Source organism: Ambystoma mexicanum, chromosome 6p (genome assembly GCF_040938575.1).
Source record: "Ambystoma mexicanum isolate Mex_15411 chromosome 6p, UKY_AmexF1_1, whole genome shotgun sequence".
Lineage (NCBI taxonomy): Eukaryota > Metazoa > Chordata > Amphibia > Caudata > Ambystomatidae > Ambystoma > Ambystoma mexicanum.
Window position 1 is genome coordinate 1,500,207,820 of NC_090935.1, and position 20,161 is coordinate 1,500,227,980.

The following is a 20,161-nucleotide window of genomic DNA, read 5'->3' on the forward strand; positions in this document are numbered from 1 at the left end:
GCCCTCGTTCACTGTCCTTGGAATTACCTTAGGGATCCCAACTCTTGGTGGTCTCCCCTCCCAATCTGGTTCCCTCTTCCTGTCTGGACCTGCCTGGTGCCTTATCCTTTTGACCAACTGTACCTCGAGCAGATCAGTCATCCCAGACCAGTTACTTGAAGCTGCTTGAACTTGTCTCCCTGTGGACTGGGGGCCTGATCTTGTATTCATCTGAGAGGTTCCTGGACTATCTTGCTTCTTCACCGGATCACGTACCTTTGGAATAGACTCTTTTGGACTTCACCCGTATCCAGTAACTTTCCATCAGACTGTGGCCTCTCCTGCCTGTGCTTGCACAGTCCCTTCGTCACGTTAATCAGGAGAGTGCTTTCCGTGACGCTGGGAGTTGGTCCATTCACCACCCTGTGTCATTAGGGTGGTGGAGAGGCTGGTTCCCCGAGTCACATGCTCGTCATTTCACTGGATGCAGCCTGGCGGTCCCAACTAGATCCACTGTCAAGAAAACAGGTACACAGTTCTCACGCACGTCTCTGCTTGACAGAATTGGGTCCGGCTAGGCGAAGGTTCCAATCTCTGGTTATAGGGCGGTTTCAGCAGACTTCCACCAGGTTGGGCCATAGACAGCATCCACAAAGAAGTTCACGACAAGGAGGGACCCACAGGACATTGCAGATAAAGTGCAGCTGCGAAGATACCCTGTTTAGGGGTAAGCAGGCTCAGTTTGTGGCAGCGGCGGCAAAGAAATGGCTCCAGACAGCCCCTTCTCTCTTCATGTAGGAGACCAGCAGGATGTGATGGTCATGGGCCACAAGTCGAGGATCTGCAGATTCCCAAGCTCCAGCTAAGGATGGCATCTGTTAAAGCAGAGAAACCTGGTCCCCAAATGGACAGCCTTCTGGTTGGCATGGAAGAAATATCTGATATCCACTGATGGCAGGATGTGGTGCAGGGCGCAGAACTTGCTGATGCTACCAGTCCAAGCAAGTAAGCCACCATTAAGGGCCTTTCCTGGTTATAGGAGAGGCAGCAGCGCTTCACTGGTAGCTGGGTGTCCGTATCAGCAGTCCTTCAGGTCTTTAGTTCAGTCTTCGCTTCTTCGGATCATTGGCTCCAGTGGGGTCCTTCAGAATGCTGTCAGGGCTGCTCTTCTGCTCCAAAATCCAGTCTGGGGTCTTTCCTCTACCTACCAATGGAAAGGATTTGCATCATTCAAACAGCCATTTTGGGAATGTGGTACTCCTATCAGCATTATATGTTAAAAAGACTGTGCCCTCCGGAAGAATTAAGTAAAATATGGTCCACTGCCACTAGCTTGTCCTAATCACATCAAAAAGTCATATACAATGTTGTCAGAAGAAAGGATTTTAAACTATCCCTGTTCCACTCCACTTAAGGTTGTTTGTTACTAAATGAAAAAAACAGGAAAACGTGAAAGGCAAAAACAGTCTGAAGGGGAGCTAAAAAGGCTTTACTTACACTGAATGTCAGCCAGGACATACACAAAAGCTGTGGGTCCCATTGAAATCAATAGAAGGAACGTTGCAAAAAGGAACATCTTTGTTAACTCTGGTTGGAAGCCACTGTTAGTAGTTTTGTTGGTTTGCCTTGTTTCTAAGCCCTATAATAAATTGAATTACTGTTTTCCTGCCCACTTTCCGCTGCAACAGTGCATTCTACTCTAGTTACAACTGTAGCACTGTTTTTTTTTTATTGAAAAGTGTGAGTGGGTGTCAGTTTTGGATTCCTTCCTGTTTGAATGCAGATATATTTTTTGGGAAGCCTGATAAACAAATACTTACACATGTTTTAGTTTAGACTGTGTGGGCAATCCTTTACTTAGTCTTCTTAGTGAGTGATCATTACCCTGTAGACTTGAGAACTGAGAGCTGACAAACTCCTTTCGTCCTGTTTTTGCGTGTGCTAGAATCGAAGGTTGGATACGATCTACGGTGCTACTGCTATTTCCAATAAAGGAGGAACTTCAAGATCCATAAGGCTTTGCACATTTCTGGGCGTGACTATAAAATAGTGGTGGCGCGCGCACCCGTGGAAGCCCTGTGAAAGTCCTGCTTACCCGCTGACTTTCGCTTTCCTGTTTGCAGTTGGATACGATCTACGGTGCTACTGCTCTTTCCAATAAAGGAGGAACTTCAAGATCCATAAGGTGAAGACTTGCACAGCAAAGTGTTTGCAAAGTGACTATTATTAGCATACATATTCAACTATTATCTTATTTTGTTTAGGCTTTGCACATTTCTGGGCGTGACTATAAAATAGTGGTGGCGCGCGCACCGTGCGCACGCACCCGTGGATGCCCCATGAAAGTCCTGCTTACCTGCTTTGCTGCGCTTGTCGCGGTTTGCGGTTAACCTCTGGTCTCTTTACTATCTTCCTTGATAATGACCTCTATCCTTGGGGAATAGTGTCCCGTGACTGAAGTTACAGCACTATCATAATGAAAAGAGGTATCATTTCATTGAAAACGGGTATGCCCGTAGTAACAACATTCCACCGTACCAATGCTGATGGTTCTTTATTCAATCCGCCTCAATGTCCTATTAAAAGATCCCGATTAAGTTCCACTCCTCGCACAGGCAAATCTATTTTGAAATCCAAAGCAGAGATTCTATTAGGCATGGATATCCACCCTTTTTGCTATGATTCATGCCAACTGGATCATAAGGTTGTGGAACGGGTAAAGCCCTCGGTTGAGGCCACTAAACTATCAGCAAAGGAATCCGCTTCAGGCAGTTGTCTTCAAATGGGCTCATCACATGGACTGTGTGGCGCTTATGACTGTGTGGATGCAAAGACACCCGGAGTGCAAACTAATCTTGTGACAGCTGTTATTCCTACGGTAACCTTTGCCAAAGAAAATGTGTCTTTAACAGACAGCATTTTGTTGAAAAATCTGTTAACTGGTACTACTGTTATGCCTGTAAATGATCCTGTTTTGTTTGATACATCTGATAATGAAATCTCCAATTGTAAGTCCTTTAAAACAAACATTTCTGGTGATATGGCTGTAATTGATTTGGATACTAATGCATCATGTTTTTTCTGCTCATACTCTATCTGAAATCTAAATCACCAATTCTGTTTACAAACATTAGTGATGCAAATTCAGTAGAGAAACTATCATTTATTGCTCCTACACCACGGAAAACCGTGGTCAATCATCATTCCTCAGTCGAAGCGGCTGATAAACAACATGGTTAAACTGAAATTGCTTTATCCTCCATGAATATGGCTATTCTTTCCCTTGCCAAACTGTTTGAAGCATTAGCATCTAAGGCTGATGTTCACTCTCAGTAACTGAACCAGATTTTGTCTGGCCACCGTGTTATTAAAAACGAACTTTTGAGACCTTAGGTGGTACATCCATCTTGCCTATTGTGAAAAAGACTGTGAGCTCACAACCCAATATGCAGATAGGTGTGTCCTCCCAAACCTTTCATAATATACCACATATATTGACTCCTATTATCGATCTGGTTGCTAATGCAAATGAACCCATGGTTGAGTTTAAAATGTAAATTCAAAGGGAGACTTACCTAAGAAATCAAAAAATGTAAAGTCTGTAGATAAGCAAACATCCCAAATCAAATAATTTGTTAAAAATCTTTCAACAACTTCAATAAATTCCAAAATGGCTTCCAAGGCAATTGCAAAAAAATATCAAATGCAATCTCAGACTAAGAAAGCCAAGGTTTCAACAGAAAAGAGCAATCCTGTGCAGTTCCATAGCCCTCTCAATGCCTTGGTAAGTGTAGCCATAGCAGCTGATAATGCATCGTTTTTGGAACAGCCAAATGATCCACAATGCTTGCATCCTAAGTCCTCTCTCAAAGAGCAGAATTTATTCGCCCGACGTAGAGAAATAAGACAGGTTGTGGATGAATACATGGCCTCTCAACCGGCACCTAAGAAGCTGATCTTGCCAAGTTCTCAATCCACAGTGTTTACCTCAAATACTTCCTGTCCCAATGCGAATGCCAGCACAGGTGAGTCTGGCCCTGTGGTGGCACAGAAAGCCCAATTAGTTGGCCCTCAAACAACAGACAGTCATCCAACCTCCTTACACAAGAGCAATGATTTACAACACAAGGTCCTCCCCTGCTCGAACATTGAAGAACTGATTAAAACCACACTACTTAAAATTCTGGATACTCAATACTGTTACAAATGGAAGTGAATCCAGAACTGGGTCCACTGGGTCCACATTGAATGCAAAATTGCCTAACTCCCGTAAATTATCAAATAAAAAAAAAAATTGGCCTCTTGTCCTAAACGGCCTACTGTCCACTCGCTATCTCTGAGATGTTGCCCAGCTCCAGCTCCCCAATATCGTCTGAATCGAGCTTCTGTCTTATCTATATTTAGTGAACTTTCAGAACTCGGCGACATTGGCACCATTGACATCGAGCAAGTGGAATTCACTGATCGGTCAAAATGGTCTTCAGTAAATCTATGGATAAACTCAAGAGTTGCAGTTAATGCTATCTGGGCAGCAAAGTCACAGCTCTTTGATCTTGGATTTATCGTTTCAATAGATCCTGCTATGATGCTCAGCTAAAGTGTCATAACATGCAAAAACAAGGTTCAGCAGCACCGTACCGTGAACAAATGCAGTTGTTCCAGCCAGCCTCCACTGCTCATAAACAAAAACAAAAACCCCACCTCCATGTATTCGACCATGAAATGAAAATCAAGAAATCATTAGCTCGAGCAGAAAAGTGGGAGGCTTATAGGCTCCCCCTGTGATAGAAGTATGCAGGCTAAATTATATCAAAATGATGGCAGCAATATGTTGAGAATATTGGCAAGTAAAAATTCAGCGGAATCGTGGAAAATAATTAATCAAGCAACTGCAGGTCATCAGGTTGCTATTCAGACAAATGATGTGAATGAAGAGAATTGGGTACAGTATTATTCTAAACTTTACGCTGCACCCTGTGAGGCCTCAATAACTCATAAGCACCTGTATCAGTCGATTATCAATCTTAGTTTTGATAGGGATGACATATTATTCCTTATCAATAAAGCCAGCTGTTCAAGGGCTCCTGTTCCAGATGGGCTGTCAAATATGCATTTGAAACAATTCCCGGTGATTTGGGCGGATATATTATATGCCATGTTTATGAATATACTCATTACTCAGAAAATACCACTGACCTGGAAACAGTCTATTACTATTCCCATCTATAAGAAAGGTGACCGGTCCAATCCGGCCAGCTATAGACCAATCTCCTTGTTAGATGTGCCTGGGAAGATCTTTTGCCGTTTAATTTTAAGAGATTTGAACAACTGGTCTAAAAATCACTTTAAGAGAGATCCATTTCAATCCGGGTTTATCAGTGGGCTTGGTACCCTACCAAATATCGTAACTATCAACATGCTTAAAGCCCAGTATGCATTTCGGAAACAATCCCTGTACTTTGCTTTTATTGACTTCCGGTCAGCATTTGACTCAATAAATCGTGAACTCATGTTTCAAAAATTAAAACTCTTAGGGTGTCCGGAATCATTGCTAGCTTTGATAATACAGTTGCATACGGGCACCGCTATGCGCGTGAGGGTCACTAAGGAAGGCCTCTTGTCCTCATCCTTCAGTACATATGTGGGTCTTAAACAAGGCTGTATTCTGGCTTCTTTTATGTTTAATTTATTTATTTTGGATATGGGCAAATCATTCGTCCAAGTTGTCTCTGATGCTCCGGAGTTGGGGGGACAGCGCATAGTGTGGCTACTTTACGCTGATGACTTGGTTTTAATATCACAGACCCCCATGGGGCTGCAAAATTTGTTATCTGCTTTATCCACCTATGTTAAGGACAATCATCTAATTTTGAACCTTAATAAATCACAGATTTTGCTCTGTAAAAATCAGAGTAAAAACAAATCCATAAATGACACCTGGTCTATCCGAAATTAAATACTGAAACCTGTCTCAGAATATAAATATTTGGGGCTTATGGTACAGAATACAGTCACTGACAATCAGTATCTGATTAATTTGCAATCTAAACTTTCAAACTTGATTTCTCAAGCCAGAATTCTGTATTACAAATATGGGAAATTGTCACACCGCTTCCTGGACCACGGACACACCTTTCCGCTCGCCCCTCCTTGTCTATCCATTCCCGCACTTCCCGACACTCGTGCATTATGCTCCCCACTCACGTCGCACACATCAGGGCACGGCATGGCATGTTTGGGGGAACGGGTGTTTATCGCCCTTCATGGCGGTGGCAGATCAACTGGAGGCTCCGTCATTTCAGGAACTCACATCCCTTGCGGAGACCGGCGCTACACGGATCACGTGACTTTGGTTGCCTAGCAGCATTGCAACACTTTCGGTTCGCATTACACGTGACTCTAAGTGCGTCCCTTCCAAGGATAAAAGGAGTCTGCGAACCGAAGGCGTTGCTTCACAGCTGTTTCGTTTTGGATCACGTGACGTTCTCTCTTCGGTCAAGGATTTGCCTGTTACCAACCCACGCTTGCTCCACGGATTGCTCTTGCTCAAACCATCAAGTACTTTTGGATTTGCCTGTTACCGACCCACGCTTGCTCCAAGGATTGCTCTTGATTAACCCTTCAAGTACTTTTGGATTTGCCTGTTACCGACCCACGCTTGCTCCACGGATTGCTCTTGCTTAACCCTTCACTGGCTAGGACCTCGGTCCTGCAAATAGGTGGTTACCTGTTCTACCCTACAGCCCGTTCCAGCTACAGCTAGGTGACCCACGCCTTGACCCAAGACCTCACAGGTATTCTGGTATTTTGGGTTTATGCACATGGAGGTATTCGGGCCCTGTTTCTTTACTTAACCACTGTACTTTGCCTTACAGCGCTCAAGGGGTTCTTCCGGCTGTTCCCGCGTCCTGGTTTTCCGGACTTCCACCTGTGGCCTTAATATTCACACTGACTATATATCTATTATCGTCAGGGTGTTTCTTGGGGACAGAGGGGTTGTTCATACTCTACACGACCAACGAACTTCGTAACAGACTGTGAAGCCTTTTTTTGGTCGTCCGGAGTATGGATCCCTCCGCCGGGAATTCAGTGACCGCTTTGTTACAAGCAGTGGCGGCTCTTAGGACCGACATGAGTACCGCAACGGCAGCAATACACCACCGTCTGGATGCCCTGCAAAGCACACGTTTTCCTTTACCCACGGATGCTGAATTCGGTGACAGTCCCCTCAGACCAACCAGCCCCGGTCATGGCCCCTGCACCCACTCCTATACTGCTTCCTACGCCTGTTCCCCTTGCTGCCCCCGAACGTTATCAGGGGGATCCTCGGAAGTATCGTACTTTCATCAATCAATGTAGGTTACACTTCTTGTGCAAACCCTTAGCGTTCCCCGATTCTGTTACAAAGGCCGCATTTCTTCTGTCCCATTTGTCTGGGGTAGCGGCCACCTGGGCCAATCCGATGCTAGAGAACGACCATCCCGCTCTCTATGACTTCGATCTTCTTGTATCAGAAATGGCCAAAGTCTTTGATACACGATATAAAGCCCACTCTAGAGATCTCGAACTCCTGGATCTAACACAAGGCAAACAAACTTTGATAGAATACATTACTAAGAATAACCAACTCGCTGCTGAGACATCCTGGCCAGAAGAGAAAAAAGCAATCGTATTCTATCGGGGCCTATGCAACTCCATGAAAGATGCTCTCTCAGTGGTTCCTGCCCTTCCCTCAGTGTTCTCGGATTTGGTGGATCTTGCTTTACAAGTAGACGCAAGGAGATCCGAGAGAAGGGCCGAAACACCTTTCTCTGCCCACTCTGGACATCCCGTATCCACTGCCCCTGTTGAACCCATGCAAATAGGAGGTATCCGTAGTCCAATAACCCCATCCGAACGAGAACGCCGGAGAAACGACGAGGCTTGCTTTTATTGCGGGTTAAACGGACACTTTGTAAGGGAATGCCCCAGACGCCCCAAGAACAAAACATCGGGTTTTCCGAAGGCTCGCCCATGACACAGGGGGCACCGGCGAGCCTGTCTTCGACCCCCTCCGAACCTGCCTTTGGCCCTGTTAGACCGATAGTGGTCCATGCCCTGCTAAAACCCACTGGGGAGATCAAACACATAGTCCATATTGTGATCGATTCTGGGGCCACTGGTTGTTTCATCGATATTTCCCTGGCCCGCCGTCTCAATCTGCCCCTGATTAGGAAGGAACATCCGGAACCAGTGCATGCTGTGGACGGTACTTCGCTATCTTCCGGCCCGATCAGGTTCCAAACTGCTCCTATGGAAGTGGTAATTCAAAACATCCATAGAGAAACCCTGGCGTTTGATTTGATTAATACACCACTGTTCGGCATCATACTGGGTATACCATGGTTACGACAACATAACCCATTGATCAATTGGGGCAACGGACAGGTCACGTTTGAGTCGGATGTGTGTCAACGTTTCTGTCTCATCGACACAGATTCACTGTCCTCTCCTGCCACGATTCTTGGTGCCATGGCTGCCACCCATATCGACGACAGTGTTTCGGGCCCTGTGCCTTCACACACTGTGGGGGCTGTCACAGCCAACATACCTGCGGCCTACCACGATTTTCACATGGTGTTCGATAAGGCCACTGCTGAGGGCCTTCCCCCTCATAGACCGTACGATTGTCCGATTGACCTGGTTCCGGATGCTCCTATACCCAGGGTAGGATTTATTCGTTGTCACGGTCAGAGGAGCAAGCCCTTAAGGATTACATACAAAAGGCTCTGGAGTTGGGTCATATACGTCCTTCTTGTTCCCCGGCTGCTAGTCCGATATTCTTTGTGCCAAAAAAGGAGGGCGATCTCCGTCCATGTGTGGACTACAGACGGTTAAATGCCATCACCATGAAAAACAGGTACCCTCTTCCGCTCATATCCACGTTACTGGACAGGTTGACTTCAGCATCTGTTTTTACAAAGCTGGACCTCAGAGGGGCGTACAATCTAATTCGTATGCGGCTTGGGGATGAGTGGAAGACGGCGTTTTGCTCCCGACAGGGTTTATTGGAATATACTGTAATGCCCTTCGGGCTTTGTAATGCTCCTGCCACGTTCCAACGTTTTGTCAACGACGTATTCTCGGACATCCTGGATACGTTTGTGGTGGTTTATCTGGACGATATTCTGATCTATTCATCCTCCCTGGAGGAACACGTCGGGCATGTTAGGGAACTGCTCTCTCGCCTTATGGCTAATGCCTTGTTTGCCAAACCTGAAAAATGTCTATTTCATTCCAAGGAAGTGGAGTTTCTGGGGTTTCACATATCCCCTGGAGGCCTGTCCATGAATTTATCTAAGGTCCATGCCGTCACGGAATGGCCGACTCCCGTTAATCTGAAACAACTTCAATCCTTTCTCGGCTTCTCAAATTTTTACCGGCGATTCATCGTCGGCTTCTCCTCTATTGTTTCTCCACTGACCGCTCTGACCAGCCGCCTTGTCCCGTTCACTTGGACCTCCGCTCATCAGAAGGCTTTTGAGGAACTCAAGGCCAGGTTCGTGTCCGCCCCTGTTTTGCAGCATCCTGATCCCGATCTCCCCTACGTTTTGGAGGCAGATGCCTCCTCGTTTGCTCTAGGCGCAGTATTGTCTCAACCGTGCCCGACCACAGGTTGTCTACATCCAGTGGCCTATCACTAACGAAAGTTCTCGGTGGCCGAATCACATTATACAGTAACCGAAAAAGAACTATTGGCCATCAAGGATGCTTTACAAAGGTGGCGTCATCATCTCATGGGAGCAAAACATCAGACAGTGGTATATACAGACCACAAAAACCTACAGGACCTGGCCTCTCTAAAATGTGCAAACAGCAGACAGGTGCGTTGGCATTTGTTTTTTGCCGCGTTTGATTTTGTGGTCAAACACAGACCAGGTCGCATTCATGGCAAGGCTGATGCCTTATCCCGTTCTCCCGGAGGGGAGTCCTTGTCCGTGTACCCCGACACACTGCTAGGAGAGGGCCATGTCATCTGTACTTGTACTCCATCCCCCACCATGCTTACTGACATCAGGCGTTGGGTGTCCCAGAATCCTCAGGCATTCCACGAGTGGGACATTGCCCTTCACGAGGGGTTACCTTTTATCCACGACAAATTGTTCCTTCCTACGTGTGACGTACGCAACCAGGCGTTAACATGGTCACACGATGCTGCTGTAAACGGCCATCCCGGGCAACAGCATACTCTGGACCTGTTGCAACGCTGGTGCTGGTGGCCTTCCATGAGAAAAGATGTCGAACATTATGTTAACACTTGTTCCATATGTGCCCAATGCAAACCACGCAAAGGACGGCCTTTAGGGTTACTCTTACCGCTACCCGTACCTCCCAGACCATGGCACACCGTCTCGATGGATCTCATCACTGACCTACCCCGCAAACAGGGCTATGATACCATATGGGTTATTGTCGATTCGTACACCAAAATGGCCCGCTTTATCCCCTGTACTGGTATACCATCTGCTCCAACCCTGGCTCGCTTGTTCTTCAGATCTGTTTTCTGCCTCTTTGGTTTACCGCAGGTCATCATATCAGACCGTGGGTCACAATTCACGTCCTGTTTCTGGCGCGCTCTCACCAAACTTCTGGGGATCGATGCTCGCTTCTCTTCGGCTTATCACCCCGAAAGCGACGGGCAGACCGAGCGGGTGAATCAGGCTCTGGGGCAGTACTTGCGGTGTTTGTCCCTCCAGTACCAGGACTCCTGGGCCAAACTGCTATATATTGCTGAATTTGCGTATAATAACTCCCGGCATTTGACCACTGGTTTCTCGCCCTTTTATGCTCTATACGGGCAGCACCCACGTGCCCTTCCGCTTCCTGATTTCCCTTCTACTACTCCCGCTGCTAATGCCTGTGTTCGTGATCTGGCCGGTGTCCATGCCCAGACCTTGGTCCATCTCCGTGAGGCCCAAACAGTTATGAACACAAAGGCTGACCGCAAACGGGCTGCAGCCCCGGAGTATCAGGTGGGCGACCGGGTGTGGCTTTCGACCAGGCATTTGCGGATCCCCAGATGTCGCAAGTTGTTGCCTCGTTTTGTGGGCCCTTATAGGATCTCCAGGGTCTTGAATCCCGTGGCTCTCAAGCTTTCGGTTCCCCTTTCTTGGAGGATTCACCCGGTCTTCCATACTTCTCTCCTGAAACCTTACCTTGCTCCTACCCGTGTCCTGGTCCCGCCCGCTCCTATCTCAGTGGCTTCCCAGGATGTTTATGAGGTCAGTGCCATCCTTGGGTCCCGTTTCCATCGGGGTCGACTTCAATACCTGGTGGACTGGCTGGGCTATGGTCCCGAGGATCGCTCTTGGGTTCTCTCCCGGGATGTCCGGGCTCCGCTTCTGGTTTCCCGGTTTCATAGGGACAATCCTACTAGCCCACGGGGTCGTGGGCCTTTGAGGGGGGGATTCTGTCACACCGCTTCCTAGACCACGGACACACCTTTCCGCTCGCCCCTCCTTGTCTATCCATTCCCGCACTTCCCGACACTCGTGCATTATGCTCCCCACTCACGTCGCACACATCAGGGCACGGCATGGCATGTTTGGGGGAACGGGTGTTTATCGCCCTTCACGGCGGTGGCAGATCAACTGGAGGCTCCGTCATTTCAGGAACTCACATCACTTGCGGAGACCGGCGCCTCCCGGCGCTACACGGATCACGTGACTTTGGTTGCCTAGCAGCATTGCAACGCTTTCGGTTCGCATTACACGTGACTCTACGTGCGTCCCTTCCAAGGATAAAAGGAGTCTGCGAACCGAAGGCGTTGCTTCACAGCTGTTTCGTTTTGGATCACGTGACGTTCTCTCTTCGGTCAAGGATTTGCCTGTTACCAACCCACGCTTGCTCCACGGATTGCTCTTGCTCAACCCATCAAGTACTTTTGGATTTGCCTGTTACCGACCCACGCTTGCTCCACGGATTGCTCTTGGTTAACCCTTCAAGTACTCTTGGATTTGCCTGTTACCGACCCACGCTTGCTCCACGGATTGCTCTTGATTAACCCTTCAAGTACTCTTGTATTTGCCTGTTACTGACCCTCGCTTGCTCCACGGATTGCTCTTGCTTAAAGTACTTTTGGATTTTGCATATTACGACTCTCGCTTGCTCCACGGATTGTTCTTGCTTAACCCTTCACTGGCTAGGACCTCGGTCCTGCAAATAGGTGGTTACCTGTTCTACCCTACAGCCCGTTCCAGCTACAGCTAGGTGACCCACGCCTTGACCCAAGACCTCACAGGTATTCTGGTATTTTGGGTTTATGCACATGGAGGTATTCGGGCCCTGTTTCTTTACTTAACCACTGTACTTTGCCTTACAGCGCTCAAGGGGTTCTTCCGGCTGTTCCCGCGTCCTGGTTTTCCGGACTTCCACCTGTGGCCTTAATATTCAAACTGACTATATATCTATTATCGTCAGGGTGTTTCTTGGGGACAGAGGGGTTGTTCATACTCTACACGACCAACGAACTTCGTAACAGAAATTCACCTTGAAGCATCTATTACTTTTTAATGAGCGAAAGGTAATTCCTATATTGACCTATGGTGCTGAATCGAAACTCTATCTTAATGATAAAATGTGGAATAAATTAGAGGCCTGTTTTTGGAAAAAAGTCCTACACCTGCCAAATTGCTCACCGATGCCTATTCTGCGATTTGAGTTGGGCGTGAATTTGCTGGCCTCAAGAGTTAAGTGGCGGATATGCTCCTTTTTCCGTAAATGCTTGTTAGGGCTAGAAAATAACAACATTCTGAGCATGGTTGCACATTATTTATCTTCATCAAATCATGCCTTTCCGTTTACATGGCGTAATCAGGCTATGAATACCTTGGTTGAGGCTGACATAACGGTTACACTCCTAGTTGAAAATTCAGTGCGGGCTAAGATAAAGTATTATCGATGGGATTGGATATCAAATTGTGAAACTTGTTTAAAATTTAAAGATTTCAACAGTAGTAATTTTGGCCATAAACAGATGGGCCATGTTGCAGGCTACTTGTTGAAATGCCCCTCAGCAATCATAAGGAACACATTTTTACGATTTAGACTGAACCTGTGGTTAACTAGGGAAGTGCTTACTAGGCGCCATATCATCCCAGCCAATTTGAATCATTGCCGTTATTGTGAGCTGCTTTCAGAAAAGGAGACTCTGCAGCATTTGATTGTCTCCTGTGTTAACTTACATGAGGATCAAATTCTTTGCCAATATTCTGAATTTGTATAGTGAACATGATGCAAATCAAATTTGGAAAGTATTATTTGCGGATATGAAATTTCCTGTGATCAAAGCGTTAGTTCAATTTCTTGATGTGATCCTCCCTGTGGAAATTAAGATGTAATTACCTTTTGAGCACAATTTGTAAAGTGTTTAAAGCCAAATGTACAATTGGGTATTGAGACATGTATAGTCTTATTTTAATGTTTTAACATTTTGTAAATGTTTTCTTTCTTTTTATTTTTTAAATAATTAATGTTCTTCTTTTACCTTTCCTTTTCATTTGCTTGTCCACTGAGATGTAAATGATATGTGATGCATTGTTGAATTTGTTCTTATTTTTGAAAAGTTGATTTATTCAGCTGTATCAAAATAAAAAATAAATTACCCTGTATCGGTGTCCACCTCTCCCAAGAGTAAACTGCTCTGCCACATCTACCAGTAAGAGTTTTTTTCTAACTTTTGTGGAAACCCTTCAGGTCCATTACTGGTTGGTCTCTCTCAATCTCACACAAGCAGTAGCACTGAAAATCCTTCCTTAAAAGTAGGCTTAAGAAGACCACTGGGTAGCGCACTTGCAGATGGCCACGTAAAACACTCCTGTACCCCCTGCTGAATGGTGAATTTAATGTGGAACATCTACCCCTGAGAAAAGTACGACAGGCATCTAGGGGTTACGGGGAAGTCGCGCTGCAGTCGAACAGACCATCGGGGGTAAGCAGAAGGTGGACATTGAGGAGCGATTCCTGGGATAGAGGAAAGGCCTGCCTGGCGAAGCGAGCTTGCTGGAGAGACCAGAGAAGGCCTGTCCCAGTCCTGTGCATAGCGGAGGGCCGGCTACACCCGACACATCAGTGTCGACAGATAACCATTGGGAGTGGAAGGGGGAAGCCAAAGTGAGCCGAAAGCAGATGAGTGTCCCTGGGGTGGGTGCAAGCATCTGTAGGAGGAGGCTGCAGTGAGATCTGCGTTGCCTACGGGGTCAGGCGGATCGGTCTTCGGCTGGTCCCGGCTGTGGGTGCTTGGGCCCAGTTGGCAGTGGAGCCAGGTGAGACAACGTGAGAAGGAGACCATTGGAAAGGACTCTGCCTGGAGCTGACCACTGGACTTGAGCCAACCCCACACCTTCATGCACAGTGAGGTATTTGCGTGCAAAGGCCTCGTGGGACAGCAGGTGAGAGAGCAGCTGAGTCCCTGGTCCTTGGATCAGTGCCCTGATCTAGCAGAGGGGCATCCTCGGCAAGAAGAGCTCACTGGGGATGCCAGAAGGGGCCTGCTCCAGTATTGTGCATGGCGCAGCCCGGTTACTCTCGACCCGCCGAGGATGAAGGTTGTGAGCTGAAGGGGAAGAGCTGAAATCAGGTGACTGCACCGGAGGAGTCAGGAGAGTGAGCACTCATAGAAGGAGTCGGCAAGACCCACGTGGCCTATAGGGTCTGGTCCCTGGCTGAACTCAGCAGTGCGGGTAAAGGCCTAATTTGGCAATGATGCAGAAGTTGGTTTGAAGCAACTCTGGCTGGAGCTGATCAGTGCACAGTGAGGGATTGGTGGTCATTGGCGTGGGGACACAGGAGGGGGATGGACTTCTGAGACCCTGTTCCCTGGCTCAGGGGGGTCAAACGAGCGCTGGGATGTTGGAGCATATATGCCCTGGGGTAGCAGGTGGTATCGAAGGAGTGTCCTGGGGGGGACTTTAAGGACAGAAGCTCAGGGAGACTCTGCCGTGGAGCTGAGGGGGGGTCTTCACCTTTTGTGTGTGTCTCGGGGAAGGGACAATGGGCTGTTTACAAATCTTCCACCTGGCTGGGTTCGGCTGCAGGATTGGGCCAGTCTCAGGGACTTCAGTCTCTGCAAAGGTTCAGGAGGGTGAGCAAGATGGCGAGTGGAGAGGTCATGGTGGTATCAAAGGAGTCCGATAATGGAGATAAGACCCATCCGGCCCCAAAGAAGGACATTATTGGTATATTACAAGAGATTAAAGCGCTTCGTGGGAATATCCAGTCCTCTATATAAGATCTGCGCAGGAAAGTAGACTCCCTGGAGAACAAGGTGGAGGGGCACTAGAATAACCAATTCAACGCTGATCTGCTGGAAATGGGTATTATGCCCGACTGCTGGGCCTGCAGTAAAGAGAAGCAGACTTCCTCAAAATTGAAGATCTGGAAAATAGAAAAAGAAGAAATAACTAGAGGGTCCTGGGCCTGAAGGAACAGAAGGGGGGAAACGCATAGCACAGCAGAAAGAATGATTAAAGATATTGTGAACTGTTGATTCAAGGAACAGGGCAGTAAAGAAGTGAATATTGATGGAGCCCACAGAGGTGGATTGGGAGGTAGCAGAAGCCTGAGGTCCATCATGCTGTGGTTCCATCAGTGCAGAGAAAAAGCAGAGGTACTGAGCGGGCCACACAAGTCAAGAAAATCCAGTATGAGGGTGATGTCATACAGATTTACTAGGACCTCTCAAACCTCACACTATCTAAGCGGCGCGACTGCCATTAACTTACGTTTTGGATGACAGAAAAAGGGATTCGCTATCAGCGGGCCTACCCCTTTGCGCTGATCTTTGAGTACAAGAATGAGGAGTTTTGGGTAACGACAGGGCAGAATCGGCGCAGGTGCTCCAATATCTCTCCAGTGGCGCAGAGAATACTGGGAACGAAGTTTCAGAGAATGGGTTGTTGAGGCCATGAGCCCTGCGGCAAGGTCCAGGCCCCACCGGCCCCTCCGTCCTCCGGCTCCACACCTCTGCGGAATGAAATGCCCAGTAGTGTGAAATGAGACTAGGAACTAATTCCCCTGTCGGGAGAAAGGAGCGTATGCCTCGGTGTGTGAGCCAAGGTGAGAAGTGTGGAAGGTTGCTGAACTGGACCTCTCATGTGGGGGTTGTTCCGAAAAGGCAGAAAGGGGGAAAGGATTGATGTAGAGCTTGGTGAGGAGTGGAGGGTAGTGCCTAGTGGCCCATTACCAAATGGGCATCTCAACTGAGGGGTTTGGTTGGTGTTTCATTCTATGTGGGGAAGTTGGGGGTTGGATGGGTTGTTGGAGTTTATTTGGGGCGGGCGGACAGGCATGTACATTTTGTTTGTGGTGCAGGAGGACAGAGGGGGGTGTACCCAGGGTTTGGAGGACATAATGAGAGAGGTTTTGATTGACCATCACCTTTGAAGAGACACTTAAAGGTTGGGTGCAGTAATTGTGTGTTGCTTTCCTGCTGTGGGAATTCTTAGGTTGCTTGTCCTCACCAGTGGATGGGGGTTGGAGAATCAAGGGTAATGTGGAAAGGGTTACTGAATGGAAATTGTGTTTGTTCATTGAATTGGCTTTGTATGCCAAGTGTAGAGCCAGTGCCGAGTTCTCGCGAGACGCTCAGAGGCGAGGAGAGAGAGAGGCGGAAAGCGCGAACAGTAGTTCAGCATGGGCACCAAGGAGAGCAGCCATCTCCCGGCACTCCTCCACCGTCAAGAGACAACTTCCATCCTCAGGCAGCATAAGGCCTGCTCCCAACCCAAAAAACACTAAAGACTGAACAGCAGTGATCCAACTGCTGTATTTATATAGTTGCTGTTAAGCAGTTGAATAAAGGGAGCAGTAATACAACTCTGAGTGCATCTTTATTATACAACATAAATGGCGACGAGGGGGTAGAAAAGAACTTGCGATCGACATGATGCAAGGCGTGACACCACCCCCACCGTTCCTGCAATCTCCAGGTAGGGCCACAATACTATGGCCTCAGTGGGACCTCCTGTTTTCACATATGTGGTTGTTGTGGGCGGTGTGGACTTCACAGCTGCAAATAAAAGAGCGATGCTCCTCAACGCATTGGGTGTAGACAGCCAAAGGGTATTTGCCCACAAGTAATGTTCCAACTACAAAAGGTTTGGCCACATTGCAGTCACATGCAAATGGCGCACCAAGAAAGTGACATCTGTCCAGATGGAAGAGGGAGCGGGCGGAAACAGTTTGTCTGAAGAAGAAGGAAGACCAACCATAATAATGGTTAATAGCTTGTAAGCCAGGAGAGAAAAGCCACATTGCGTCTTCAAGGTGCACAGTAATGAGGCAAGAGTGATGGCCGACTCAGGGTGGGATTTGACAATATTACCCATCCGCATGTACAAAGGGATGGTGGGAAGAGACAATGGGCCTCATTCCGAGTATGGCGGTAAGGGATAGCGGCCACCGGTAACGAGACCGGTGGCAGTATTCCCTTACCGCCATACTCCGAGTTCCCTCTGCGCCCTCGCCCTTAACGCCTGCTTTGAGCAGGTGTTAAAGTCGAGGGCGCAAAGGGGCCTCCAAGCCAATAACGGTGACCGTAATGAACGGTCACCGTTATTTGCATCTTCCCCATTCCCATTGAGCCCTATGGGGGCTCATTTGGGAATGGGGAAGAGCCTTGGTGAATGGGGAATTACCGCCCCGCCAACCTTGGAATGGGGCGGTGAATCCGCCATCCACCAAGGCGCTGCCGTTCCGGGTACGGCGTCAACCAAGGCGTTAATAGCACCATTGGGTAGCGCCGTACTCGGAATGAGGCCCAACGTGGAAGTGTAAAGCCCAAAGCATAAGCCCACTGTATTTGAAGGTGCCTCAGTGAGTTTTTTGGGGTACATCAACAGCGTCATCGAATTCAAAGGGACAGAAACCAGGACCACAGTGTATTTTGCAAAAGAAGGCCCAGCGGTCTTAAGGTGGGACAGTCAAGAAAAACTTAAAATCAAGCTAGATCCCAGCACGGAGGACCAGGTGATGTTGGTAAACCCGGGAGGAGCGCCAGTGTCAAAAGAAGAATTCTCCAACTTGTTCTCCGATGAGTCGGGTAGAATCAAGAATTACATACACAAGATTATGGTCAAACCCAATGCAGTCCTGGTAAAGCACAAAGTACGTCCGGCGACTGCAAGGGACATGTTGAAACTGCAGTTTGAGAAGATGGTGAGGGAAGGCACCATTGAAGAGGTGGAGTCCTCTTGAGTGGTTGAGCCCAGTAGTGTTGATTATAAAACAGAACTCAAACGGTCTGATGGTGTGCATAGACCACTGAAGTTAAATTTTGAAGTTATCACAGACAGCTACCCCCTCCCTAGCATAAACAAGCACATACTGATGATGAAAGAGGCAAAGGTGTTTTCCAAACTGGACATGAGGGACGCATACCACCCAATTTACTTGCATGAAGAATCAAGGCTGCTGACAGCATTTATCATCCCATTCGGCACGTATCAGTTTACAAGGATGCCGTTCGGCTTGTCTTCCGCAGCCTCTGCATTTCAGCGGATGACGGACTCGTCATTATGCAACGTGGGCAATGCCTTGTACTTCCAAGATGATATCCCTATATATGCAGCCTATATATGCAGAAAACGGCCTGACTCGCGATGCAGTGCTAAGATTGGTCCTGACCAAGTTACAAGATGCAGGCGTGAAAATTAGGTATGACAAATGTGTGCTGAGAGCCAAGGAAGTAGAGTACCTAGGGTACAAGATATCCAGCGACGGAATCAGTCCCAAAAATAACCTGTTGAAAGCCATTGTAAAGGCTCCTGCACCTGCAAACAAGGATGCTGGGGCTCACTGAATATTATACAAAGTTTGTTCCCAACTTTTCAGAAACCACTGCAGCATTGAGAGAGTTGCACAAGAAAGGAGCAGAGTTTGTAAGGTCGCAGGATCAGAAGCTGGCATTTGAGTCCATAAAGGGAAGAATCGTGAGAGCCTAAATGCCTGCAACCATTTAATCCCTTCTGGAATACCGTCATCACAACCAACGCAAGTGCCTACGGCTTATGCGCGGTCTTGACCCAAAGGAAGGATGATACTGAACATATAGTGGCATTTTCATCCAAGGCATTGTCTAATGCAGTGAAAAACTACTCAACATTGGAGAAGGAGATATTGGCCTGTGCATGGGCGTTCAAATACTTTAGAACATACGTATGGAGTACCATGTTCCGGTTAGTTACGGATCATAAACCATTGATACACATGCTAAGCCCTGAAGGGACGAAAACATCAACGCCCCGGTTAGCCCACATCGCAGCTAAATTGCAAGAGTATAAATACGAAATTGCACACATTCCAGGGTGGAAAAATGCCCAAGCAGACTGTATGTCAAGACTACCAGAGAACAAGGAGAACGCTAGCACAGTCATCAAGAGCAAGGACTTCTTAGAAATTAGCGAGGGCCTTTGGAATGATGAAGCAAGCAAAGATCCCACAATGGTGAGGCTCACCGAATGGGCCAGGAGAGGGTAGCCAGAGGGGAAAGGTCTATCCCCGAGGGCATGAGGCCATACTGGAAGGTGGCAGAGGACATTTTCGAGCCAGGGGATCTACTAATCAAGGTTGACCAAGTGATTCCACCACTAGGCATGAGAACGATTATCTTGTACAGGACCCATTCGGGATATCTGGAAGGCACCATGACAAGGCGCCTTGTGAGAGAAGCATATTGGTGGCCTGCCATGGATCAGGATATACGTGTAATGATAGAGAGATGCCATGAATGCCTGCACAGTGACAAAAGAATGAAGACAAGGCAGGCACTGCTAATACCCACAGAAGTCCCGAAAGGAGTGTGGCACAAACTAGACTTGGACTTTTATTGGCCTGCTGAAAGCAATGCTTCCGGAAAGGAATGCTTCCAGAACATCGGTACAGGGTGGTCATGACTGACTATCGAAGTGGGTGGATGCCGAATTTGTAGCGAACATCACCCCACAGCGACCGTTATTGAAGTTCTTACAACCATGTTCCAGAGAGAAGGGTTGCTCAAGGAAATCATTAGAGTTGGTCCCCATAGAATGGAGAGCTTTAAGAAGAGTAACAACATTAGACAGGTTAAAGCAGCCTTGTAACACCCTCAAGCCAACAGACTTGTTGCATGAACTAACAGATTTATCAAAGGGGCAATACAACTGGC

At 47.6% G+C, this 20,161-nt stretch overlaps 1 protein-coding gene across 1 annotated transcript in view; it reads left to right on the top strand.

Moving 5' to 3' along the window:
* Nucleotides 1-20,161, top strand: part of FRAS1 (Fraser extracellular matrix complex subunit 1) — a 1,618,415-nt gene that overhangs the window by 859,258 nt on the left and 738,996 nt on the right. The window lies entirely within an intron of this gene.